Source organism: Tachyglossus aculeatus, chromosome Y3 (assembly GCF_015852505.1).
Source record: "Tachyglossus aculeatus isolate mTacAcu1 chromosome Y3, mTacAcu1.pri, whole genome shotgun sequence".
NCBI classification, from domain to species: Eukaryota; Metazoa; Chordata; class Mammalia; order Monotremata; family Tachyglossidae; genus Tachyglossus; species Tachyglossus aculeatus.
In genome coordinates, this window is record NC_052095.1 from 1,909,121 (window position 1) to 1,936,905 (window position 27,785).

At 52.4% G+C, this 27,785-nt stretch overlaps 1 pseudogene; it reads right to left on the reverse strand.

The window, feature by feature from the left end:
- Window positions 1-23,633, reverse strand: LOC119946715 (annotated as a pseudogene).
- Between the last annotated feature and the right edge of the window lie 4,152 nt (window positions 23,634-27,785).

Consider the following 27,785-nt stretch of genomic DNA (forward strand, 5'->3'; position numbering starts at 1 on the left):
CACGTCACTTCTCTGGGCCTCTCAGTTACCTCATCTGGAAAATGGGGATGAAGACTGTGAGCCCCACAAGGGACAACCTGATCACCTTGTATCCCCGCCAGCGCTTAGAACAGTGCTTGGCACATAGTGAGTGCTTAACAAATGCCATCATTATTATTACACGTCAGTAACACATAGAGACGGTCCCTAGCGTTTGTGAGCCCCACGTGGGACGGGGACTGCGGCCAACCCAATTAGCTTGTATCTACTCCAGTGTTTAGAATAGCGCATGGCACTTAGTATATATGTTTGTACACATTTATTACTCTATTTATTTTACCTGTACGTATTTACCAGTCTATTTATTTTGCTAATGACGTGCATCTAGCTTTACTTCTATTTATTCTGATGACTTGACACCTGTCCACATGTTTGGTTTTGGAGTCCGTCTCCCCCTTCTAGACCGTGAGCCCGCTGTTGGGGAGGGACCGTCTCTAGATTGTTGCTGACTTGGACTTCCCAAGCGCTTAGTACAGTGCTCTGCACACAGGAAGCGCTCAATAAATACAACTGAATGAAAGATTGACAATGGGCTCACAGTCGAGAAGGGGGAGACTGACACCAAAACAAAACATGTAGACAGGTGACAAAACATGAATATTCCCTGTCCCCAGGGAGTTTACAGTCCAATGGAGGGCAGGGGAGACGGCCTTATACATCTTTACAGATCGAGTAATCCAAATTAACAGAACGCTGCCCACTTTGTCATGTATCTTTACCCAAAATGAGCGACTGGGGCCTCAACTTAACCATCTAAATGTGCCGCCCAAGAGCAGACGTGGTCACGGTACTTACAGAATGTACGTTATCACACCAATGCTCCTACAGGGAAGAAATAAAACACATCAGAACGGGAGGCCGCGGGAAACGACATCGACGGGCCACGGCCCCCAGTCAGCTCAGGACTCTGGGTCTCCAAAGGGCGGTGGGACCCCCGCCGCCCTCGCGGTGCGGGATTGACGCTCCGTCCTCCCCCAGTGGCCCAGCCCGGAGAATCCCACATTCCCCACTCCCCCGGCTCCATCGCCGGTTCTCGCCAGTGGCCCGATACGGACGTTCCTGGAGAAGCAGCGTGGCTCAGTGGAAGGAGCCCGGGCTCTGGAGTCAGAGGTCAGGGGTTCAAACCCCGGCTCCGCCACTTGTCGGCTGTGTGACTCTGGGCAAGTCACTTCGCTTCTCTGGGCCTCAGTGACCTCATTTGGGAAATGGGGATGAAGACTGGGAACCACCTGAGGGACAACCTGATCACCTTGTAACCTCCTCAGCACTTAGAACTCTCTCCATCTCTCTGCTCGCCATCTCTCTTCTCTCGTCTTTCACCTCTCTGTCTCTCCCCTCTCCATCTTTTAGGTTGCCAACTTGGACTTCCCAAGCGCTTAGTACAGTGCTCTGCCCACAGAAAGCACTCAGTAAATACGATTGAATGAATGAATGAATCTTTGCTCTCCCTGTCTCTCTCCTTCTCTCTTGTCTCTTCTGTTTCAGCTCTCTCTCCTCTCTCTCCATCTGTCTCTCTCCATCTCTCTTCTCTCATTTATCTTTTTCACCTCTCTCTCCTCTTTTTCATCTCTCTCTCCTCTTTGTCTCTCTCATCTCTGTCTCTCTCCATCTCTCTTCTCATTTATCTTTTTCACCTCTCTCTTCTCTCTCCATCTCCTTTCTTCTCTGTCTCTCTCCATCTCTTCTTACATGTCAGCTGTCTTCTAGACCGTGAGCCCCCTGCTGGGTAGGGACCGTTTCTATATGTTGCCAACTTGTCCTTCCCAAGCGCTTAGTACAGTGCTCTGCACACATCAAGCCCTCGATTGAATGAATGAATGAATGAATGCATGACCTTGGGCAAGTCGCTTAACTTCTCGGAGCCTCAGTTCCCTTCTCTGTCAAATGGGGATGAAGACTGTGAGCCCCACAGGGGACAACCTGATCACACTGTATCCCCCCAGCGCTTATAAAAGTGCTTCCCACATAGTAAGCACTTAACAAATACCATTATTATTATTGTTAGAACGATGCTTTGAACATAGTAAGTGCTTAATAAATGCTATCATTATTATTATTATTATTCCCACCCGCCTGACTCTCCCCCATCCAACCCTGTCCATCCCAGTGACCCAGCCCAGAGAATCCCACACCCCCCGACTCTCCCCTCTCCCTTCGGTCGCCCGCCACCTGTAACACACACAGACACTAAAACACACAGACACGACAAAGGATGCTTACCACGTATCAGCTTCCAGCCCAAGAGCTTCGTAGTTGACTATTTCCGGAGCTAAGAGAAAACACAGATCCATCCGGCTCCTCTACTGTTTCCATTTCCATCCGCCCCGCAGACGCCCATCGGATTCTTTAGGGTCTCTACCAAGCGTTTACTGCGTACCGAACACCGGTCTTAGTACAGTGCTCTGCACAGGGTAAGCGCTCAATAAATACGATTGAATGAATGAATGAATGTTCTAAGCGCTGAGGCAGACACCAGGCAATCGGGTTGGATGGAGTCCCCGTCCCACCTGGGTTTCACGGACTAAGGGTGAGGGAGAACAGGAGCTCAATCTCCATTGATGAGGAAACTGAGGCACAGAGACTTGTACGCTTATCCCTGGGGGACTCCGAAGCAGGCAGGAGGGCAGCGTGGCTCAGTGGAAAGAGCCCGGGCTTTGGAGTCAGAGGTCAGAGGTTCAAATCCCGGCTCCACCAATTATTGTCAGCTGTGTGACTTTGGGCAAGTCACTTCACTTCTCTGGGCCTCAGTTACCTCATCTGTAAAATGGGGATTAAGACTGTGAGCCCTCCGTGGGACAACCTGATCACCTTGTAACCTCCCCAGCGCTTAGAACAGTGCTTTGCACATAGTAAGCGCTTAATAAATGCCATTATTATTATTATTATTATTATTATATTATTATCATTATTATTATTATTATTATTATTGTCAGCTGTGTGGCTTTGGGTGAGTCGCTTCGCTTCTCTGAGCCTCAATTCCCTCATCTGGAAAATGGGGATGAAGACCGTGAGCCCCATCGGGGATAACCTGATCACCTTGTATCTCCCCCAGCACTTGGCATGTAGTAAGCGCTTAACAGATACCATCATTATGTACAGTGCTTTGCACACAGTAAGCACTTAATAAACGCCATTGTTATTATTACTATTATTATTATTATTATTAACTTCTTTCCCCCACAAGTCTGGGGAACTGTTGCATTGTTCTACCATCCTCTCCTAAGCGCTCTGTCCAGTGCTCTGCAGATGGCAAGCACTTCATAAATAACACAGATCGGTTCAGGGGGACAACAGCCACGCTCACCCACAAATTCTGGCGTCCCGAAGATGTTTTTGAATTCATTTCCGAGGTCGATTTTGTGGGCCAGGCCGAAGTCGATGATCTTGATCCGAGGACTGGGCACGTTCCTGTCCAGTAGCATTATGTTTTCGGGCTGTGGCAAGGGGGGGAAAAGAGGGTCACAAACTTGTTAACGGTTCCTTCCTTAGTTCATTCATTCCATTGTATGCATTCACTAATTCAACAATTGTTTTGATTGAGCGCTTACTGTGTGCAGAGCACTGGACTAAGCACTTGGAAAGAACAATTTGGCAACAGATAGAGACGATCCCTACCCAACCAGTCATTCATTCATTCATTCAATTGTATTCATTCACTCATTCAATTGCATGCATTCATTCATTCAGTCGAATTCATTCATTCATTCAATCGTGTTTATTGAGCGCTTACTGTGTGCAGAGCACTGTACTGAATGCTGGGTAAATACAATCCGGCAACAGAGACAAGCCCTACCCAACAAGTCATTCATTCGTATTCATTCATTCATCCAATTGTGTTTATTGAGTGCTTACTGTGTGCAGAGCAGTGGACTAAGCGCTTGGAAAGTACAAGTCAGCAACATATAGAGAGGGTCATTCATTCAGTCAGTCAATGGTATTCATTCATTCATTCAATCGTATTTATTGAGCGCTTCCTATGAGCAGAGCACTGTACTAAACGCTGGGAAAGTACAATTCGGCAACAGAGACAAGCCCTACCCGACAAGTCATTCATTCATTCATTCATTCATTCATTCAATTGTATTCATTCATTCATCCAATCGTGTTTATTGAGTGCTTACTGTGTGCAGAGCACTACAATTTGGGAACAGATAGAGACAAGCCCTACCTGACAAGTCATTCATTTACCCATTCAATTGCATTCGCTCATTCATTCATTCAATCGTATTTATTGAGCGCTGACTGTGTGCAGAGCACTGGCCCAAGCGCTGGGAAAGTACAATTCGGCAACAGATAGAGACAAGACCTACCCAACAATTCATTCATTCATTCCATTGCATTCATTCATTCATTCGTGTTTATTGAGCGCTGACTGTGTGCAGAGCACTGGATTAAGAGCTTGGAAAGTACAATTAGGCAACAGAGACAAGCCCTACCCGACAAGTCAGTCATTCATTCATTCAATTGTATTCATTCATTCAATCGTCTTTACTGAGCACTGACTGTGTGCAGAGCACTGTACTAAGCGCTTGGAAAGTACAATTCGGCAACAGAGACAAGCCCTACCCAACAAGTCATTCATTCATTCCATTGTATTCATTCATTCGTGTTCCTTGAGCGCTTACTGTGTGCAGAGTACTGGACTAAGTGCTGGGAAAGTACAATTTGGCAACAGAGACAACCCCTACACAACAATTCATTCATTCATTCCACTGTATTAATTCATTCATTTGTATTCAATCATTCATTCATTCGTGTTTATTGAGTGCTTACTGTGCACAGAGCACTGTACTAAGCGCTTGGAAAGTACAACTAGGCAACAAGACAAGCCCTACACAACAATCCATTCACTCACTCAATGGTATTCATTCATTCAATCATACTTATTGAGCACCATGTGCAGAGCATTTCATTCATTCAGTCGTATTTATTGAGCGCTTTACTGTGTGCACAAGCACTGGACTAAGTGCTTGGAAAGCACAATTCGGCAAGCCGATAGAGACAATCCCAACCCAACAAGTCCTCTGCACACAGTAAACTCTCAATAAATACGCGTTGAATGAACAAGTCATTCATTCATTCATTCAATCGTACTTACTGAGCGCTTACTGTGTGCAAAGCAACCGGTATGAAGCACTTTGGGAGAGGACAATAAACAGACACATTCCCTGCCCACAACGAGCTGACAGTCTAGAGGGGGGAGGCAGACATGAATATAAATAAATACATAATCTCAGCTCCACCGCCTGTGTGCTATGGATTGTGGAGCGTTCGCTTCATTTTTCGAGAAGCAGGGCAGCCTAGAGGAAAAAGCCCGGGGCTATGGGAGTCAGAGGTCCTGGGTTCTAATCCTGGCTCCTCCACTTCATTCATTCAGTCGTATTATTGAGCTCTGTGTGCAGAGCACTTGGACTAAGGCACTTGACTTGTCAGCTGTGTGACCTTGGGGTGAGTCACTTCGCTTTCTCTGGGCCTCAGTGACCCTCATCTGGTAAAATGAGGATTAAGACTGTGAGCCCCACGTGGGGACCACCTGATCACCCTGTAACCTCCCCAGTGCTTAGAAAAGTGCTTGGCACATACGAAGCGCATTAACAAATACCACTATCGTTATCATTATTATTATGAAAGTCACTTGAGTTTCTCTTAGGGAAAGATGTAGTCTTGTGGAAAAAGCCTGGGGCTGGGGGTCAGAGGTCCTGGGTTCTAATACCGGCTCCTCCACTTCATTCATTCATTCATTCAATGGTATTTGTTGAGCGCATGACTTGTGACTTTGTCAGCTGTTGTGCCTTGGGGTGAGTCACTTTGCGTCTCTGGGCCTCAGTGACCTCATCTGTAAAATGAGGATTAAGACTGTGAGACAAAAGTGGGACAACCTGATCACCTTGTAATCGGCCCTAGTTGTTTAGAACGAGCCTTGGTACATTAGGAAGTGCTTAACAAATACCATTATCAGTATTATTATTATTATTATTATTATGAAGTCACTTGAGTTCTCTAGGAAAGACGTAGCCTTGTGGAAAGAGGATGGAGGTCAGAGGTCCTGGTTTCTAATTCCAGCTCCTCCGCTTCATCATTCTTTCAAATGCATTTATTTGAGCGCTGACTGTGTGCAGAGCACTGGACTAAGCGCTTGACTTGTCAGCTGTGTGGACCTTGTGTGAGTCACTTCGCTTCTCTGGGCCTCAGTGACCTCATCTGTACAAATGATTTAGACTGGGTGAACCCCACGTGGGGAACCACCTGATGACCTTGGTAACTTCCCCCAGCGCTTAGAACAGTTGCTTGGCACATAGGAAGCGCTTAACAAATGCCACCATCATTATCATAATTATTATAAATGTTATTATTATTTATTATTATGAAGTCACGTGAGTTCTCTTAGGAAAGACGTGGCCTTGTGGAAAGAGCCTGTGGGCTGGGGGTCAGAGGACCTGGGTTCTAATTCTGCTCCCCAGCTTATCTGGCGTGGGACCTAGGTCCAAGTCACTTGAGTTCTCTTAGAGAAGTTGTGGCCTAGTGGAAAGAGCCCGGGGCTTGGGGGGTCAGAGGACCTGGGCTCTAATCCAGCACTTAATAATAATAATGTTGGCATTCGTTAAGCGCTTACTAGGTGCCAAGCACTGTTCTAAGCACTGGGGCAGATACAAGTTGAAAAGGTTATCCCGCGTGGGGCTCACAGTCTCCATCCCCATTTTCCAGATGAGGGAACTGAGGCCCAAAGAAGTGAAGCGACTTGCCCGAGGTCACACAGCTGACAAGTGGCGGAGCCGGGATTAGAACCCACAAACCTCCGGTTCCCCAGCCCCGGGCTCTTTCCACTGAGGCCGCGCACTTGTCCGCTGCGAGTCCTTGGACAAGTCTTTCCCTTCTTTTAGAGAAGCAATGCAGCCTGGTGGAAAGAGGCCCGGGGCCGGGAATCAGAGGACCTGGGTTCCAATCCCGGCTCTGCCAGCTGCTTGCTGTGTGCCCTTGGGCAAGTCACTTCACTTCTCCACGCCTCAGTTCTCCTTCCTATTTAGACCGTCTACCCCGCATGGGACGGGGAATGCCACCAGCCTGATTTACTTCGCATCTAGCCCCGGAACTTAAGACAGTGACACGGAGTGAGCGCTTAATGGATACCATAAAAAACAACAACCCCAGACCGCCCACGACTGGCTCACAGTACCTTGAGTTCGAAGTGGGTGATGTGTAGGGGAATGGAGGTAGGTCAAAACGCCGTTCAGGATCTGCTTCAGGAATTCCTGTGGCCTCCTCCTCGCTCAGAGACTCCTTCTCCGCCAGGGAGTCGAGAGAGTTCCCCCGCCTGCCACGTTGTGGAGGATGAAGCGGGGGGCCGAGGGGGGGTGGGGGGGGGGGGGGGAGGAGGAGGGAAAGGAGGAGGAGGAGGAGGAAGAGGAGGAGGAGGGAAAGAAGGAGGAGGAGGGAAAAGGAGGAGGAGGAGGAAAAAGGAGGAGGAGGGAGAGGAGGAGGAGGAGGAGAAAGAAGAGGAGGAGGAGAAAGAAGAGGAGGAGGAGGAGAAAGAAGAGGAGGAGGAGGAGAAAGAAGAGGAGGAGGAGGAGAAAGAAGAGGAGGAGGAGGAGGAGGAAGAGGAGGAGAAGGAGGAGGAGGAGGGACAGAAGGAGGAGGAGGAGGAGGGAAAGAAGGAGGAGGAGAAGGGAAAGAAGGAGGAGGACGAGGAGGGAAAAAAGAGGAGGAGAAAGAGGAGGAAGAGGAGGAGGAGGGAAAGGAGGAGGAGGGGGAGGTGGGAAAGAAAAGAAGGAAGGAAGAGGAGAGGAGGGGGGAGAAGGAGAAGGGAGGAGGGACAGAAGGAGGAGGTGGAGGAGGGAAAGAAGGAGGAGGAGAAGGGAAAGAAGGAGGAGAACGAGGGGAGGGAAAAAAGAGGAGGAGTAAGAGGAGGAAGAGGAGGAGGAGGGAAAGGAGGAGGAGGAGGAGGCGGAAAGAAAAGAAGGAGGAAGAGGAGGAGGAGGGGGAGAAGGAGGAAGAAGAGGAGAAAAAGGAGGAGGAAGAGAAAGGGAAGGTGGTGGAGGAGGAGGAGGAGGAGGAGGAGGAGGACAGCCTGCTGCTCACATGCCCCCCAATCTGGCCCCCTTTTCGTTGAGTGTACGCTCGCTGTGGGCAGGGAATGTGTCTCTTTTATTGTTCTACTGCCCTCCTCTCCCAAGCACTCAGGCCAGTGCTGTGCAGCGTGGCTTAGCGTCAAGATCCCAGGCTTGGGAGTCAGAGGTCCTGGCTTCTAATCCCACCTCTGCCACTCGGCAGCTGTGTGACTTGGGGCAAGCCACTTCCCTTCTCTGGCCCTCAGTTCCCTCCTCTGGAAAAGGGGAATTAAGACTGGGAGAACCACGAGGGACAAGCTGATTACCCTGTATCCTCCCCAGTGCTTAGAACTGTGCTTGGCACATATTGAGCACTTATTATTATTATTATTATTATTCTTAAGTCACTTCCCTTCTCTGGGCCTCAGTTCCCTCCTCTGGAAAAGGGGGATTAAGACTGTGTAGCCGCACGGGGGGACACCCCGATTACCCTGTATCCTCCCCCAGCACTTAGAACAGGGCTTGGCACATAGTAAGCGCTAATTATTATTATTATTAAGCCTCTTCCCTTCTCTGGGCCTCTTCTGGAAAATGGGGTTGAAGGCCACGAGCCCTCCGTGGGACCACCCCGATGACCCTGTATCTACCCAGCGCTTAGAACAGTGCTCGGCACCGAGTAAGCGCTTCACAAATAGATAACAAATAGAGAAGCAGCGTGGCTCAGTGGAAAGAGCCGGGCTTTGGAGTCAGAGGTCAGAGGTTCAAATCCGGACTCCAGCCAATATTGTCAGCTGTGTGACTTTGGGCAAGTCACTTCACTTCTCTGGGCCTCAGTTACCTCATCTGTAAAATGGGGATTAAGACTGTGAGCCCTCCGTGGGACAACCTGATCACCTTGTAACCTCCCCAGCGCTTAGAACAGTGCTTTGCACATAGTGAGCGCTTAAGAAATGCCATTATTATTATTATAAGCAATAGAGAGGCAGTGTGGTTCAGTGGAAAGAGCCCGGGCTTTGGAGTCAGTGGTCAGGGATTCAAATCCCGGCACCGCCAATTGTCAGCTGGGTGATTTGGGCAAGTCACTTCCCTTCTCCGGGCCTCAGTTCCCTCCTCTGTCAAATGGGGATGAAGACCGTGAGCCCCCCGGGGGACAACCTGATCACCTTGTAACCTCCCCAGCGCTCAGAACAGTGCTTGGCACATAGTAAGCGCTTAATAAATGCTATTATAAAAAAATAAAACCCCACAAACCCCCCAGGTGAGCCTGTGAGCGCTCCCGTCCGTCCCGATCGGCAGGCCGCCCGGACCCCCGCCCCGCCCGGACCCCACGCGCGCCTCACAGCTCGAGGATGAGGACGATGTTGCTGCTGGTCTCGTAGACGTCGTGCAGGGTGACAAGGTTGGGGTGGCGGATCTGGCGGAGGATGGCCATCTCGCGCTCGATGTCTTCGCGGTTCACCCCCCGCCGGCTGGACCGGCTCCGCCGCTTCTGGATGAACTTGGCCGCGAACTGGACGCCCGTGCTCCGCTCCCGTGCTCCGCTCCCGGCACCTCTTCACCACCGCAAACTGCCCGCTGGAAGACGGGCCTCCGGGCGCACTCAACCGCCAGCCCCGCGCGGCGCTCCCGACCCCAACGCGCTCTCCCCGGTGCTCGGCCCTCCGTGGACTGTCAGCTCCTCATCCATTCATTCAATTGCATTTCAGGGTGGCTCAATGGAAAGAGCCCGGCCTTTGGAGTCAGAGGTCAGGGGTTCAAATCCCGGCTCTGCCACTTGTCAGCTGGGTGACTTTGTTTCTCTGGGCCTCAGTTCCCTCATCTGGAAAATGGGGATTAAGACGTGAGACCCCCGTGGGACAACCTGATCCCCTTGTAACCTCCCCAGCACTTACAACCGTGCTTTGCACATAGTAAGCGCTTAATAAATGCCATCATTATTATCATTATTATTTAATGAGCGCTTACTGCGTGTGGAGCACTGGACTGAGCGCTTGGATGTCGGCTGGGTGACCTTGGGCAAGTCACTTCTCTAGGCCTCAGTGACCTCCTCTGCCAAATGGGGATGAAGACTTTTGTACAGATTTATGACTCTACCTATTTCACTTGTACATATTTACTATACTATTGATTTTCCTAATAATAAGAATAAGAATAATAATGATATTTGTTAAGTGCTTACTATGTGCAAAGCACTGTTCGAAGCGCTGGGGAGGTTACAAGGTGATCAGGTTGTCCCACTGGGGGCCCACAGCTTTAACCCCTATTTTACAGATGAGGTGACTGAGGCCCAGAGAAGTGAAGTGACTCGCCCAAAGTCACCCAGCTGACAGTTGGCGGAGCCGGAATTTGAACCCATGGCCTCTGACTCCAAAGCCCGGGCTCTTTCTACTGTGCATCTAGCTTTACTTCTATTTATTCTGATGACTTGACACCAGTCCACATGTTTTGTTTTGTTGTCCGTCTCCCCCTTCTAGACCGCGAGCCCGTTGTCGGGTAGGGACCATCTCTAGATGTTGCCAACTTGTCCTTCCCAAGCGCTTAGTCCAGTGCTCTGCACACAGTAAGCGCTCAATAAAGATGATTGAATGAATGAATGGTAGGGAGGGAAATAGTGAAAGAAGCCCCTTTGGACACAAAGTGGAATGAGAACAAGGGTCTGATCCCGACTCGCCTTCGGCCCGGATTTAACGACGCTTGCCCCCCGCATCCCACCCACGGTACATTACCTGAGGACAACCGGAAAACTCTGTTTTGTTCCAAGAGGAGTTACCAGCATGGAATAAAGACCCGGGGATATAATTTGTTCAAGTTTCTCCCTGAAGACACTAAAATGCCAAAGGCTCCTTCCTCCCTCCTCCGTCAACCATCAACGGCGGCGATTCGCGTAGAATACGAATGGCGCCCAGCGAATTGTAAAACCCGGGCCGCTGAAAATGGTGAAAGACCGTTCTGGGGAGGGGGCTGCGGTGGAGAAGACCGTGATAATAATAAGAATAATGATGGCATTTATTCAGCGCTTACTATGTGCAAAGTCTGAGGCGAGGCAGAGGGCACGGAGCACGGATCGTCCCCCCCGTCCGTCCCCCCCGACACATACTGCTTAGAGAAGCAGCGTGGCTCAGTGGAAAGAGCCCGGGCTTTGGAGTCAGAGGTCATGGGTTCAAATCCCGGCTCCGCTGCTTGTCAGCTGTGTGACTTTGGGCAAGTCACTTCACTTCTCTGGGCCTCAGTTGCTTCATCTGGAAAATGGGGATTCATTCATTCCTTCATTCAATCGTATTTATTGAGCGCTTACTGTGTGCAGAGCACTGGACTGAGCGCTTGGGAAGTCCAAGTCGGCAACATATAGAGACAGTCCCTACCCAACAGTGGGCTCACAGTCTAGAAGGGGGAGACAAGAGAACAAAACAAAACATATTATCAAAATAAAATAAACAGAATAAATACGGACAAGTAAAATAAATCAATAAATAGAGTAATAAATCCGTACAAACATATATACAGGTGATGTGGGGAAGGGAAGGAGGAAAGGCGGGGGGATGGAGACGGGGGGGGAAGGGGTGAGGAAGGAGGGGGCTCAGTCTGGGAAGGCCTCCTGGAGGATTGAGACTGTGAGCCCCCCCGGGGACCAACCCGATCACCTTGTAACCTCCCCAGCGCCTAGAACAGTGCTTTGCACATAGTAAGCGCTTAATAAATGCTGTCATTATTATTACATACACACACATGCTAAGCCCCACCTGGACCTGTGGGATTCTCTGCTCTGGGCCTCACCTGACACTCCTCTTGGATGGGAGAATGATGCTGGAAGGGCGTTTGGGGGATGAGAAGCAGGGTGGCTCAGTGGAAAGAGCACAGACTTTGGAGTTGGAGGTCATGGGTTCAAATCCCGGCTCCGCCACTTGTCAGCTGTGTGACTTTGGGCAAGTTACTTCACTTCTCTGGGCCTCAGTTCCCTCACCTGTAAAATGGGGATGAAGACCGTGAGCCCCCACGTGGGACAACCTGATCGCCCTGTATCCTCCCAACGCTTAGAACAGTGCTCTGCACATAGTAAGCGCTTAATAAATGCTATCGTTATTGTTACTATCATCATTATTACATACACACACATGCTAAGCCCCTCCTGGACTTGTGGAATTCTCCGCTCTGGGCCTTGCCTGACACTCCTCTTGGATGGGAGAATGATGCCGGAAGGGCGTTCCGGGGATCTTTTTTTCCTCTGAGTTTGGGAGGGTCGAACGGGACGGGAAAGGGACGAGGCCGCAGGCTAGTGAGGAGGTAGGGGACGCCTCTTTGAGGTCCCGGATGGGCGGCTGCAGAATGCAGGGTTACGCACGCCTCTGGCCGGGCGGAACGAGACTGAGATTTGCTCTAGATTCTCAATAACCGCCGCCGTGGTGGGCGCCCGTTCGGCAAACCCAAGAGCTGGTTTCGGCCCTGCGGAAATCAACAATGAAACGGGAGATTGGGGGGGGGGGGGGGGGCGGGCGGTGGGAGGGGGCCAGCGGGGGTCAGCTGGAGCATCCCCCTGCCTCCGACCAAGTCAGCGCCATGTCCATTCTTTCATTCATTCGTTTACCACGTGCAACACACTGGACTGAGCGCTTGGGAGAGGGCGACAGAACAATATAACAGATAAAGTTCCCTGTTGACAACGAGCTTACCCCTCTGAAACCACCCGGGCAAGCAAACCGAACAGCAGCAGAGCCCTTTAATAATAATAATAATGATAAAGATAATAATAATAATAATAATAGCATTTATTAAGTGCTTACTTCATGCAAAGCACTGTTCTAAGCGCTGGGGAGCTTACAAGGTTGATCAGGTTGTCCCACGTGGAGCTCACAGTCTTAATCCCCATTTTACAGATGGGTAACTGAGGCACAGAGAAGTGAAGTGACTTGCCCAAAGTCACCCAGCTGACCTTTGTGCCCTCGCCATCTCGGCAGACTCAACGGAGCAGGGAACGGGGCAGTTAAGCAAGGGCCGTGAGGCGGGGCAAAAGAAAGACGCCAAGAAATAAAAAAACAGAACACTTCACCTCTCCGGGCCTCAGTTCCCTCATCTGGAAAATGGGGACGGCGACTGCGAGCCCCACGTGGGACAGGGACTGTGTCCAACCCTATTTGATTGGACCCAACCCAGCGCTCAGTACAGTGCCTGCACATAGTACGTGCTTAACAAATGCCGTGATTATTACATACCCCCTGTCAGAACCTCAGTTCGGTGCGCCGCTCAAATGCATCCAATGGCTACCGCTCCGCTCTGCTCCCGGCTGGAATTCCCAACCATCGACTTTATCATCCCTCCCCCCTCCATCCCCCCTGCCTTACCTCCTTCCCTTCCCCACAGCACCTGTATATATGTTTGTACAGATTTATTACCCTATTTATTTATTCATTTTACTTGTACATATTTATTCTACTTATTTTATTTTGTTAATACATTTTGTTTTGTTCTCGGTCTCCCCCTTCTAGACTGTGAGCCCACTGTTGGGTAGGGACCGTCTCTCTGTGTTGTCGACTTGTACTTCCCAAGCGCTTAGTACAGTGCTCTGCACACAGTAAGCGCTCAATAAATACGATTGATTGATTGCTTGATTGATCTTGCCACCGGCCCGCGGCCCACGTCCGACCTCGGACCGGGAATGCCCTCCCTCCTCAAATCTGCCGGACAATGACTCTCCCCCTCTTCAATGCCTTACTGAAGGCTCATCTCCTCCAAGAGGCCTCGTGGCTCAGTGGCAACAGCCCTCGTGGCTCAGTGGCAAGAGCCCGGGCTTTGGAGTCAGAGTTCATGGGTTCGAATGCCGGCTCCGCCAATTGTCAGCTGGGGTGACTTTGGGCAAGTCACTTCACTTCTCTGGGCCTCAGTTACCTCATCTGTAAAATGGGTATCAATCAATCAGTCAATCGTATTTATTGAGCGCTTCCTGTGTGCAGAGCACTGTACTAAGCGCTTGGGAAGTACAAGTTGGCAACATGTAGAGACAGTCCCTACCCAACAGTGGGCTCACAGTCTAGAAGGGGGAGACAGAGAACAAAACCAAACATATTAACAAAATAAAATAAATAGAATAGATATGTACAAGTAAAATAAATAAATAAATAGAGTAATAAATACGCACAAACACATATACGTATATACAGGTGCTGTGGGGAAGGGAAGGAGGTAAGACCGGGGGGGATGGAGAGGGGGACGAGTATTAAGACTGTGAGACCTCCCATGGGACAACCTGATCACCTTGGAACCTCCCCAGCACTTAGAACAGTGCTTTGCACATAGTAAGCGCTTAATAAATTTATTTATTTATTTATTTATTTATTTATTTATTTATTTATTTTACTTGTACATATTTATTCTATTTTATTCTGTTAAAATGTTTTGTTTTGTTCTCTATCTACCCCTTCTAGACTGTGAGCCCACTGCTGGGTAGGGACCATCTCTATATGTTGCCAAATTGTACTTCCCAAGCGCTTAGTACAGTGCTCTGCACATAGTAAGCACTCAATAAATACGATTGAATGAATGAACGAATGAATAAATGCCATTATTATTATTATTATTATTATTATTATTACTATTATTATTATTATTATTCCCAGACTCAGCCCCACAGACTATGTAGACAGTCAGCTCCTTGAGGAGAGGGATCGTGTCTCTTAACTCCGTTCGTTCATTCAGTAGTATCTATTGAGCCCTTACTGTGCGCAGAGCACTGTACTAAGCGCTTGGGAAGTATAAGTTGGCAACATATATAGAGACAGTTACCTACCCAACAACGGGCTCACAGTCTAGAAGTCTGCTATCCTCTCCCAAGGGCTCAGAACGGTCCTCTACACAGAAGAGGCCCACAACAAATTTCATCGATCACGTACAATTCAGTTGATAGTCTTGGCCTAAATTTTCCATTTTTCTCCCCTTAGGAAAATATTCATAATCTCTCCTCTTTCTTCTTCCCTTTTCCCTGCTCTATCTACCTCTGTCTCTTTCTTCCCTCCCCCCCGACCCCCGCACTTCTCTCTCCCCCCACCGTTGCAATTAGCCATTATAATCTACAAAAGCAACCTGAAAAATGTATTTCTTCGGTTGGGATTTATTATATCTCCTGACATTGAAATGCCCATGGATTTTACGCCGACGGCTTTAGATCTTTATTATTAGCTTCAGTTAAGTATCGGCCGCTGTAAGATATTTAGCCACCCACTTAATTTCTTTGATTTCAAAATGACCTTGGCTCTTTCCGAAGACTGAAAGCATACCTCTTTTGAAATATCTTAGACACTGCTTATTTTACTGTTTAACCCTAAAGTCCCTAGAAACACGCACAGCGTTGAACTTTACGAGGGGGTAGGGAAAACTACCCACAGTCTTCTAGACTGCAAGCCCACTGTTGGGTAGGGACCGTCTCTATAGGTTGCCAACTTGTACTTCCCAAGCGCTTAGTACAGTGCTCTGCACACGGTAAGTACTCAATAAATACGATTGAATGAACTGAATGAATGAATGAAAAGTCTCGAGGAAGTGATGGGAAGCAGCTTGGCCTAGTGGCTAGCACCCGAGCCTGGGAGTCCAAAGGACCCGGATTCTAATCCTGGCTCGGCCGCTTCTCTGCAGTGTGACCTTGGGCGAGTCACTTCGCTTCTCCGAGAGAAGCAGCGTGGCTCAGTGGAAAGAGCCCGGGCTTGAGGGTCAGAGGTCATGGGTTCAAATCCCGCCTGCACCACTTGTCAGCTGGATGACTTTGGGCAAGTCACAACTCCTCTGGGCCTCGGTGACCTCATCTGTAAAATGGGGATGAAGACTGTGAGTCCCACGTGGGACAACCTGATCACCTTGTATCCCCCCCAGCGCTTAGAAGAAAGCGCTTAACAAATACCATTATTGCTATTATTAATCCCAGCTCTGCCTGCTCATCTGCTGAGTGACCTGGACTGTCACTTCTCTGGGCCTCAGTTTCCTCACCTGTAGGAATGGGGATGAAGACTCTGAGTCCCACGTGGTACAACCTGATCACCTTGTATCCCCCCCAGCGCTTAGAAGAAAGCGCTTAACAAATCCCATTATTACTATTATTAATCCCAGCTCGGCCTGCTCATCTGCTGCGTGACCTGGACTGAGTCACTTCTCTGGGCCTCAGTTTCCTCACCTATAGGAATGGGTATGAAATCTACTTCTCCCTTCCCTGGAGACAATGAATCTTGGATGGGACAAGGACAAGGTCCAACCTGTTTGTTCTCTACCTGCCTCAATGTAGTACGCATTTCTACTTTGCTCTTCACCGATAAACTGGGGGTGCCTGTCTGCCACTGATCACTTTGTAAAGTCGACTCAGAGTCGGTCCAGAGTGCTGGGTTCTAATCTCGGCTCTGCCACTTCTCTGCCGGGTGAACTTGGGCAAGTCACTTGGCCTCTTTGGGCCTCAGTTCCCTCAGCTGTAATAATAATAATAATGATAATAACGATGGTATCTGTTAAGCGCTTACTACGTGCCAAGCGCTGCTCTGTAAAATGGGGATTAAATGCCTGTGTGACCTTGGACAAGTCATTTAGCTTCCCCGGCCTCAGTTTCCTCACCCGTAAATTGAGGTGAAGATACCAGCTCTCTCCCTCTATTTTGGTGAGCCCCATGTGGGGCAAGGACTGTTTCTGATCTTCATTCATTCAATCGTATTTATTGAGCGCTTACTGTGTGCAGAGCACTGTACTAAGCACTTGGGAAGTACAAGTTGGCAACCTATAGAGATGGTCCCTACCCAACAGTGGGCTCACAGTCTGGAAGATCTGATCTGATGTTCTTGCACTTCCCACAGCACAAAGCACAGGGCTTGGCCCGCAGTAAGCATTTAATACATTCCACCACCATCATCAAAGGTGGCACTGACTGGGTTGGCACTCACATAGCTACTCCTAGCCCTGGCACCTCACTTATCATTCATTCATTCATTCATTCATTCATTCATTCATTCATTCATTCATTCATTCACTCACTCACTCACTCACTCACTCATTCATTCATTCATTCAATCATATTTATGGAGCACTTACTGTGTGCAGAGCACTGTACCAAGTGCTTGGAAAGTACAATTCAGCAATAAAGAGATACAGTCCATGCCCACGTCTGACTTAGAGTCTAGAAAGTGGGGGACAGATGTCAAAACAATAAGCAGGCATCAATATGAATATATAATAATAATAGCATTTGTTAAGCTATGCGCGAAGCACTGTTCTAAGTGCTGGGGGGGGCTCCAGGTTGATCAGGTTGTCCCACGGGGGGCTTACAGTCTTCATCCCCATTTGACAGAGGAGGGAACCGAGGCTTGGAGAAATTAAGTGACTTGCCCAAAGTCACACGGCTGACAAATGGCGGAGTGTCAGAGGTGTCCCAAGCCAGTGCTCTTTCCTCGGAGCCACCCTGAATTATAGATATACACATATATACGTAAGTGCCGTGGGGAGGAGAAGGGGGTGAGACAGACTTCAGAACAAGTAAACGGGCATCAATATGAATATATAGAATTATAGATATACACATAAGTGCTGTGGGGCGGGGGAAAGAGGAGAGGGAATGAGGCAAGGCGACGCAGAAGGGACGGGGACCTGAGGAAAAGGGGGGCTTAGTCTGGGAAGGCCTCTTGGAGGTTTTGTTCTCTGTCTCCCCCTATTAGACTGTGAGCCCACTGTTGGGTAGGGACTGTCTCTATATGTTGCCAACTTGTACTTCCCAAGTGCTTAGTACAGTGCTCTGCACACAGTAAGCGCTCAATAAATACAATTGATTGATTGATTGAGACGTGCCTTCGGTGAGGCTTTGAAGAAGGGGAGAGTCGTTGTCTGGCAGATTTGAGGAGGGAGGGCATTCTGGGCCAGAGACGGGACGGGGGCCAGGGGTTCAAGGCGGGAAACGTATGATGGTCTGAGGGTATTGACGCCTGTCTACTTGTTTGGTTTTGTTGTCTGTCTCCCCCGTCTAGACCGTGAGCCCGTTGCTGGGTAGGGACCGTCTCTATATCTTGCCATCCATCATCCATCAGTCGCATTTATTGAGCGATTACTGTGTGCAGAGTACTGTACTAAGTGCTTGGGAATAGAGACAGTCCCTACCCAACAGTGGGCTCACAGTGTAAAAGGGGGAGACAGAGAACAAAACCAAACATACTAACAAAATAAAATAAATAGAATAGATATGTACAAGTAAAATAAATAAATAAATAAATAGAGTAATGAATTTGTACAAACATATATACATATATACAGGTGCTGTGGGGAAGGGAAGGAGGTAAGATGTTGCCGATTTGTAATAATAATAATAATAATAATAATAATAGTAATAATAATAATAATAATAATAATGGCATTTATTAAGCGCTTACTATGCGCAAAGCACTGGCGAGGTTACAAGGTGATCAGGTTGTCCCTCGGGGGGCTCAAAGTCTTAATCTTAATTTGATAAGGGAAGCAGCGTGGCTCAGTGGAAAGAGCCCGGGCTTGGGAGTCCGAGGTCATGGGTTTGAATCCCGCTCTGCCACTTGTCAGCTGTGTGACCTTGGGCAAGCCGCTTCACTTCTCTGTGCCTCAGTTACCTGCTCTGTCAAATGGGGATGAAGACTGTGAGCCCCCCGGGGGACACCTGATTACCTTGTATCCCCCCCTCCCCCCGCCAGAGCTTAGTACAGTATAGTAAGCGCTGTAAATTTTAAAAAAATCCCCTTTTTACAGAAGAGGCGACTGAGGCCCAGAGAAGCGAAGTGACACAGCTGACAGTTGGCGGAGCTGGGGTTTGAACCCATGACCGCTCACTCCAAAGCCCGGTCTCTTTCCACTGAGCCCCACTGCTTCTCTGCTCTGCACCCAGTAAGCGCTCAATAAATACGACTGAAGGAACAAAAGAATGAAAAGGTGAGATGGAGGCTAAGTGAGAAGGTCAGCGGCTCCAGAGGAGCGGAGTTTTCGGGCTGGGATGTGGAAGGAGAGAAGGGAGGGTAGGGAAGAAAGGTTAAGAGGTTGGAGAGTTTTGAAGACAATAGTGGCACATGCTTCATCATCATTCATTCAATCATATTTATTGAGCACTTACTGTGTGAAGAGCACTGTACTAAGCGCTTGGGAAGTACAAGTTGGCAACGTCCCAGCTACTCCTAGACCTTTACATCACTCACCGGCTGGCATCTTAGAGAAGGAGCGTGGCTCAGTGGAAAGAGCCCGGGCTTCAGAGTCCGAGGTCAGGTGTTCAAATTCCGGCTCTACCAGTTGCCAGCTGGGTGACTTTGGCCAAGTCACTTCACTAGAGAAGCAGCGTGGCCCAATGGAAAGAGCCCGGGCTTGGGAGTCTGAGGTTATGGGTTCAAATTCTGGTTCCGCCAATTGTCAGCTGTGTGACTTTGGGCAAGTCACTTAACTTCTCTGGGCCTCAGTTACCTCATCCGTAAAACGGGGACTAAGACTGTGAGCCCCACGTGGGACAACCTGATCACCTTGTATCCTCCCCAGCGCTTAGAACAGTGCTTGGCACATCGTAAGCGCTTAACAAATGCCATCATCATTATTATTATTATTGTTCTCTGGGCCTCAGTTCCCTCCTCTGTAAAATGGGGATGAAGACCGTGAGCCCCCGTGGGTCAACCTGATCACCTTATAACCTCCCCAGAGCTTAGAACGGTGCTTTGCACACAGTAAGTGCTTAATAAACGCTATTATTATTATAATAATAGAATTATAATATCATAATTATTATCATAATAATTCTAGACCTGGTACTCTTGGCACACCTCTCAGGGGTGGGTTTAAAAAATACGTTGTCCACTTCTGTTGTGGGGCCACAACATTGTGGGGAGAAGCAGCGTGGCTCAGTGAAAAGAGCCCGGGCTTTGGAGTCAGAGGTCATGAGTTCCAACCCAACCCCACCAACTGTCAGCTGTGTGACTCTGGGCAAGTCACTTCACTTCTCTGGGCCTCAGTTACCTCAGCTGTAAAATGGGGATTAAAGCCGTGAGCCCTCCGTGGGACAACCGATCACCTTGGAACCTCCCTGGTACTCAGAACAGTGCTCTGCTCACCGTAAGCACTTAACAAATACCATTATTATTATTATTATTATTGTTATTATTATCATTATTATTATAACTACAAGGGAAAAAAACCTCTCACGAAAAATAAAATCTGATCCTTGGTTGACTTAAAAAAGGACACCCTTCCTCACCGACTCCAACTTCAAAAATCAATCAATCTGTGCCCAGTAAATACCACTGATGTTGATGTTGGGGAAGCAGTGAGGCTCAGTGGAAAGAGCCCGGGTTTTGGAGTCAGAGGCCGTGGGTTCAAATCCCGGCTTCGCCGTTTGTCAGCTGGGTGACTTTGGGCAAATCACTTCACTTCTCTGGGCCTCAGTTCCCTCATCTGGAAAATGGGGATGAAGACTGTGAGCCCCTCGTGGGACAACCTGATTACCTTGTATCTACCCCAGAGCTTAGAACAGTGCTTTGCACATAGTAAGCGCTTAACAAATACCAACATTATTATTATCATTATTATTATGCATGTGGTAGACTGGACTCCTCGTGGTCAGGGATCACATCGACTAAATATACTGCACTCTCCCAAGCTGTTAAGGACAAGGTTCTCCCAAGCGCTTAGTACAGCGCTCTGTAGACAGTAAGCGCTCAATAAATACGACTGAATGAATGAATGTTCTGTCCCCATAGGATGCCCAGGGAACACTACTGACTGATGGCCCTGTAGGCCCTCAGTCAGTGCCACTAATTTAACGAATCACGAGTCCACGAGCACTTCCCAACATTCAAAACTCCTTCCTCTCCAGGTTCTCCTCGGGGAGCCAGGAACCTCCCGAGGAATCTCGAACGCAGGCGTAGAATGGCGTTTTTCCCCGGATAAATCAGTCTCCACCTGGTGTGATTTTCATCAAGGATAAATCAGTCTCCGCCTGGCGTGATTTTCATTAAGTCTTTCTGCAGAGGACGGCCTAGAAATTAGGCCATCCTGTGCAAATCGGACTGGCAATCGGACTGGCGCGTTTTCTGTTTTTAGTTTGAAAAGCCCCTTCTCTAGCCCCGAGGGGCAGACCTGCACAGCGTCACAGCCTAGAGAAGCCATCCAGGCCCAACGGACCCAGGCCGTCTTACCTCCTTTCCTTCCCCACAGCACCTTTATATATGTATATATGTTTGTACATATTTATTACTCTATTTATTTATTTATTTTACTTGTACATATCTACTTTATTTATTTTATTTTGTTAATATGTTTGGTTTTGTCCTCTGTCTCCCCCTTCTAGCCTGTGAGCCCACTGTTGGGTAGGGACCGTCTCTATATGTTGCCAACTTGTGCTTCCTAAGCGCTTAGTACAGCGCTCTGCGCACTGTAAGCGCTCAATAAATATGATCGATTGATTGATTGATTGAAGCACCTGGGTCCTCCTGCCGGCACAGCCATCTGTCTGCTGGGCGACCTTGGGCAAGGTCGCTCCGCTTCTCTGGGCCTCGGTGCCCTCATCCGTAAAACAGGGATGAAGGCCCTGAGCCCCGTTGGGGACGGGGACTGTGTCCAGCCCGACTGGCTGGGATCCACCTTGGCGCCCGGCACATAGTCGGCGCTCAACAAATACCACGGTTTTTATTTTTTTGCCTCTCGACCAACTGCCTGGTGAACCGAGATGGACCACCAGCACGTACGGTCTGTTTCCAACCACGTAACGATATAAGCCCTTCACCCTCAGGCGGAGGTCCCCGGCTCCCAACTTCCACTCCAAGCGTGGATTTGTATTGGAAAGGAGAGTGAGCTTCCGCTCCAGAAAACAACCTGGAGCGCGAGGGGAGACAGTGTTGCCTAGTGGATAGAGCGAGGGGGGCAGGGAGGGCAGGAGACCCCGCTTCTAAGAAGAAGAGAAGCCGCGTGGCTCAATGGAAAGAGCCCGGGCTTGGGAGGCGGAGGTCACGGGTTCTAATCCCAGCTCCACCAACTGTCAGCTGTGTGACTTTGAGCAAGTCACTTCACTTCTCTGTGCCTCAGTTACTTCATCTGTAGAATGGGGATTGTGAGCCCCCCGTGGGACAACCTGATCACCTTGTAACCTCCCCAGTGCTTAGAACAGTGCTTCGCATATAGTAAGCACTTAATAAATGCCATTATTATTATTATTATTATTACTTAACTTCTCTGGGCCTCAGTGACCTCATCTGTCAAACGGGGATGAAGACTGTGAGCCCCAAGTGGGACAACCTGATCACCTTGTATCCCCCCGCCCCCCCCCCAGCGCTTAGAACAGTGCTTCGCACATAGTGAGCGCTTAACAAATGCCATCATCATTATTATGATTATTATTACTCTAGATCCCGCTCTGCCGCTGAACTGCCGTTTGGCCGGGAGCAAATCGCTTAACCTCTCTGGGCCTCAGGTTCCTTACCTGCCAAATAGGGATTCGAAACCTGTTCTTCCTCCCCTTCTGAGGCCAGGGATCATTCTGACTGATTCTGTTGAATCAGTGCCCTGCGCAAGCTAGACGGTGGGTTTTTTTCGTATTTATTAAGCGCTTACTACACGCCAGGAACCGCACTAAGCGCTGCGAGGGTGTAGATCCAAGCTAATAATAAGGATGGCATTTATTAAGCGCTTCCTATGTGCAAAGCACTGTTCCAAGCGATGGGGGGGTTACAAGGTGATCAAGTTGTCCCACGGGGGCTCACAGTCTTAATCCCCATTTTCCAGATGAGGTCACTGAGGTCCAGAGAAGTGAAGTGACTTGCCCAAAGTCACACAACTGACAATTGGCGGAGTCGGCATTTGAACCCATAACCTCTGACTCCAAAGCCCGCACTCTTTCCACTGAGCCACGCTGCTTCTCTGTGAGGGAGGACTCAGTCCCTGTCCCACTCGGGGGGTGGGCTCGGTCTCCATCCCCATTTTATAGACAAAGTGACTGAGGCCCAGAGAAGTGAGGTCCCAGTCTCCATCCCCATTTTACAGACAAAGTGACCGAGGCCCAGAGAAGTGACGTAACTGGCCCAAGGTCCCCGACGGCGGAGGCGGGATGAGAACACCCCGGGTCCTGTGACGTCCACGGTGGGCTTACCTTCCACTTAGGCCACGCTGCTTCTCCAAGAGAAGCCAAGCGACTTGGCCAAGGTCACCCAGCATACCAACGGCGGAGCCAGGGTGGGGACCGGGGGTCTCCAACTCCTGGGCCCGGGCTCTACCCACTAGGCCAAGCTAGTCCCGGCCCGGGGGTCTTGGGGGGGTCTTGGGGGGGTCCCCGGGGGGTTACCTGCCGAGCTCCTCGCCGGTGTTGTAGTAATCATCCACGTTCTCCTGCCTGAATACGGTCATGGTCCGCCGTGGATGCGGGTCCGGGCCCGGGCCTCCTGGGCACTCAGCCCCACGCCAGCCGCTCCGGGGCCTCCTCGGCCATTCCGCTTCACCCCTGACAGACAGACGGACGGACGGACGGACGGACGGACGGACGGACGGATGGATGGATGGATGGATGGATGGATGGATGGATGGACGGACGGATGGACGGCCTGAGTGACAGCCGGCGGCCCAGGCCCCGGGAACCCCTCACCCCGTCCCAGGCCCAGAGGAAGACGACGAAGACGACGACGGCTCCACTGTGGCCTCCCCTCAGGGCAGCGGGACCCGGAGGCCGGAGCGAAGGAGACACCAACTCTCCCGCCCTCGCCCCCCACCCGCCCCCTTCCCGTCCCGCCCCGGCTTCTCCTCTGCTCGGCCCTCGCTGGCTTTTCCGCTCCCTCCCTCTGGGCTCTGCCCGCCTGGGCGCGGGGGGCCGGAGGGTTGGGGGACAGACAGCGGGACAGGGACAGACAGAGAGCGCGCAGCCCACCTGCCCGGGGATGCGGGGAGCCCCTGGAAGGGCGGGCTCCACAGAGAAGAGCTGGGGGAGGCCGGGAGTGGCCGGACGACCCTCCCACCCACCCAAAGAAACAGAAGAGGGGTGAAGGGCACAACAGCAGCAGCAGAGAGACCCTCTTGGCTGCTGCTGCCTCCCCTCACCCCTCTCTGCCGCCCACCCGGTCTCTCTGCTGCTGCTCTCCCCCCTCCCCCCTCTCTGCCGCCCCTCGTCCCTCTGTGCCGCCCACCGCCCCTGATCTCTCTGTTGCTGCTGCTGTGCCCCTCACCCCTCTCTGCGGCCCACCGCCCCCCCCCCCACCTCCGGGTCTCTCTGCTGCTGCTGTGCCCCTCACGCTTCTCTGCCATCCACCACCCCCGGGGTCTCACTGATCCTGCGCCCCTCACCCCTCTCTGCTGCTGTGTCCCTCGCCCCTCTCTGCTGCCCACAGCTCCTCGATTTCTCTGTTGCTGCTGCTGCACCCCTCACCCCTCTGTGGCCCACCGCCCCCGGGGTCTCTCTGCTGCTGCTGCTGTACCCCTCACCTCTCTCTGCTGCCCACTGCCCCCCGATCTCTCTGCTGCTGTGCCCCTCACCCCCTCTGCCACCCACCCCCCCGCCCGATCTCTCTGCTGCTGTGCCCCTAGCCCCTCTCTGCCGCCCCTCAACCCTCTCTGCTGCTGCTGTGCCCCTCACCCCTCTCTGCGGCCCACCGCCCTGTGTCTCTCTGCTGCTGCTGCCGCCTCTCACCCCTCTCTGCTGCCCACCTCCACCCGATCTCTCTGTTGCTGCTGCTGCCGCCCCTCACCCCTCTCTGCCGCCCACCACCCCCCCGATCTCTCTGTTGCTGCTGCTGTGTCCCTCACCCCCTCTGCTGCTGCTGCTGTGCCCCTCAACCCTCTCTGCCATCCACCGCCCCCCGGGGATCTCTGCTGCTGCTGCCGCCGCCGCCCCTCACCCCTCTCTGCCACCCACCGGGTCTCTCTGCTGCTGCTATCACCCCTCACCCCTCTCTGCGGCCCACCGCCCACCGGGTCTCTCTGCTGCTGCTGTGCCCCTCAACCCTCTCTGCGGCGCACCACCCCCCGGGCCTCTCTGCTGCTGCTGCTGCTATCACCCCTCTTCCCTCTCTGCGGCGCACCGCCCCCCGGGTCTCTCTGCTGCTGCTGCTGCTGCTGCTGCTGCTGCTGCTGTGCCCCTCACCTCTCTCTCTCTGCTGCTGCTGCCCCTCACCCCTCTCTGCCGCCCACAGCCCTCTCTGCTGCTGCTGCTGCTGTGCCCCTCGCCCTTCTCTGCCGCCCACCACCCCCCGGGTCTCTCTGCTGCTGCTGTGCCACGCACCCCGCTCTGCTGCTGCCGCCCCTCACCCCTCTCTGCCGCCCACCGGGTCTCTCTGCTGCCGCTCCCATCCCTCACCCCTCTCTGCTGCCCCTCATCCCTCTCTGCCGCCCCCCCGCCCCCCGATCTCTCTGTTCATGCTGCTGCACTCCTCACGCCTCTCTGCGGCCCACCGCTCCCCGGGTCTCTGTGCTGCTGCTGCTGCTGCTGCTGCTGCTGCTGCTGCTGCTGCTGCTGCTGCTGCTGCGCCCCTCACCCCTCTCTGCTGCTGCTGCTGTGCCCCTCACCCCTCTCTGCCGCCCCCCCGCCGGGGGTCTCTGCTGCTGCTGCTGCTGCTGCTGCTGCTGCTGTGCCCCTCACCCCTCTCTGCCGCCACCGACGCCCCCCCGGGTCTCTGCTGCTGCTGCTGCTGCTGTGCCCCTCACCCCTCTCTGCCGCCCCCCCCGCCCCCTCCGGGTCTCTCTGCTGCTGCTGCTGCTGCTGCTGCTGCTGCTGCTGCAGCTGCTGCTGCTGTGCCCCTCACCCCTCTCTGCCGCCCACCACCCCCCGGGTCTCGCTGCTGCTGCTGCTGCTGCTGCTGCTGCTGCTGCTGCTGCAGCTGCTGCTGCTGTGCCCCTCACCCCTCTCTGCCGCCCACCACCCCCCGGGTCTCGCTGCTGCTGCTGCTGCTGCTGCTGCTGCTGCTGCTGCTGCTGCTGCTGCTGCTGCTGCTGCTGTGCCCCTCACCCCTCTCTGCTGCTGCTGTGCCCCTCACCCCACTCTGCTGCTGCTGTACCCCTCACCCCTCTCTGCTGCTGCTGTGCCCCTCACCCCTCTCTGCCTCCCACCGGGTCTCTCTGCTGCTACCCCCATCCCTCACCCCTCTCTGCTGCCCCTCATCCCTCACTCCCGCCCCCCGCCCGCCGGGTCTCTCTGTTGTTGCTGCTGCTGTGCCCCTCCCCCCCCTCTGCTGCCCCCCGCCCCCCGATCTCTCTGTTGCTGCTGCTGTGTCCCTCCCCCCCTCTGCTGCCCACCGCCCCCCGATCTCTCTGCTGCTGCTGCTGTGTCCCTCGCCCCTCTCTGCGGCCCACCCACCGCCCCCCGGGTCTCTCTGCTGCTGCTGCTGTGCCCCTCACCTCTCTCTGCTGCTGCTGCCCCTCACCCCTCTCTGCGGCCCACCGCCCCCAGGGTCTCTCTGTTGCTGCTGCTGCTGCTGCTGCTGCTGCTGCTGCTGCTGCTGCTGCTGCTGCTGCTGCTGCTGCTGCTGTGCCCCTCGCTGCCACCCCTCACCCCTCTCTGCCACCCTTCTCTGCTGCTGCTGCTGCTGTGCCCCTCGCCCCTCTCTGCCGCCCCTCACCCCTCTCTGCCGCCCACCGGGTCTCTCTGCTGCGGCTCTCCCCCTCACCCCTCTGTGCCGCCCACCGTACTCCGACCTCTCTGTTGCTGCTGCTGCGCCCCTCGCCCCGTCTGTGCGGCCGCAGCCCCCTCCGCCGACCCCTCCCCCTCCTCCTACGCGCGCAGCCCCCGGTTCCCGCCCGGCTGGGCCCGTCCCGGGAGCCGGGGTCCCCCTCCCCCTCCCCCTCCCCCCTCCCCCTCCCCCTCCCCCTCCCCCCTCCCCCTCCCCCCTCCTCCTCCTCCTCCCCTTCGTCCTCGGCCGTCCCTCCCCCCCGGTTCCCCTGTGTCCTCAGCCCCCGGCCCCCCGCGCCCCGCCGGGCAGAGCCGAGAGGGATGGACGGGCTCCACACAGAAAAGCGGGGGGAGGCCGGGAGGGGCCGCACGACCCCCACCCAAGGAAACACAGCACTCCTTACCACGGCGCCCGCCTCGTCCTCTTCCTCTTTTCCTGCTCCTCCCTCTTCTCCTCCTCTTCCTCCCCCTCTTCTCCTGCTCCTCCTCCACCACACTCCTCCCCTTCCTCTCCTCCTGCTCCTCCTCCTCTTCCTGCTCTTCTCCTGCTCCTCCTCCCCTTCTCCTCCTGCTCCTCCTCCCCTTCTCCTCCTGCTCCTCCTCCCCTTCTCCTCCTCCACCTCTTCTCCTGCTCCTCCTCCACCACCCTCCTCCTCTCCTCCTCCACCAATCGTATCAATCAATCGTATTTATTGAGCGCTTACTGTGTGCAGAGCACTGTACTAAGCGCTTGGGAAGTCCAAGTTGGCAACATATAGAGACGGTCCCTACCCAACAGTGGGCTCACAGTCACCCTCCTCTGCCTCCTCTGCTCCTCCTCCTCCTCCTCTTCTCCTCCTGCTCCTGCTCCTCCTCCTCCTGCTCCCTCTCCTCCTCCTCTTCTTCTCCTGCTCCTCTTCCCTTTCTCCTCCTCTTCTCCTGCTCCACCACCCTCCTCTTCTCCCCCTCCCCTTCTCCTCCTCCTCTTCTTCTCCTCCTACTCTTCCTCCTCTTCTTCTCCTGCTCCTCCTCCTCTTCTCCTGCTCCTCCTCCACCACCCTCCTCTTCTCCTCCTCCTCTTCTCTTCCTGCCCCTCCTCCTCTTCTCCTGCTCCTCCTCCACCACCCTCCTCTCCC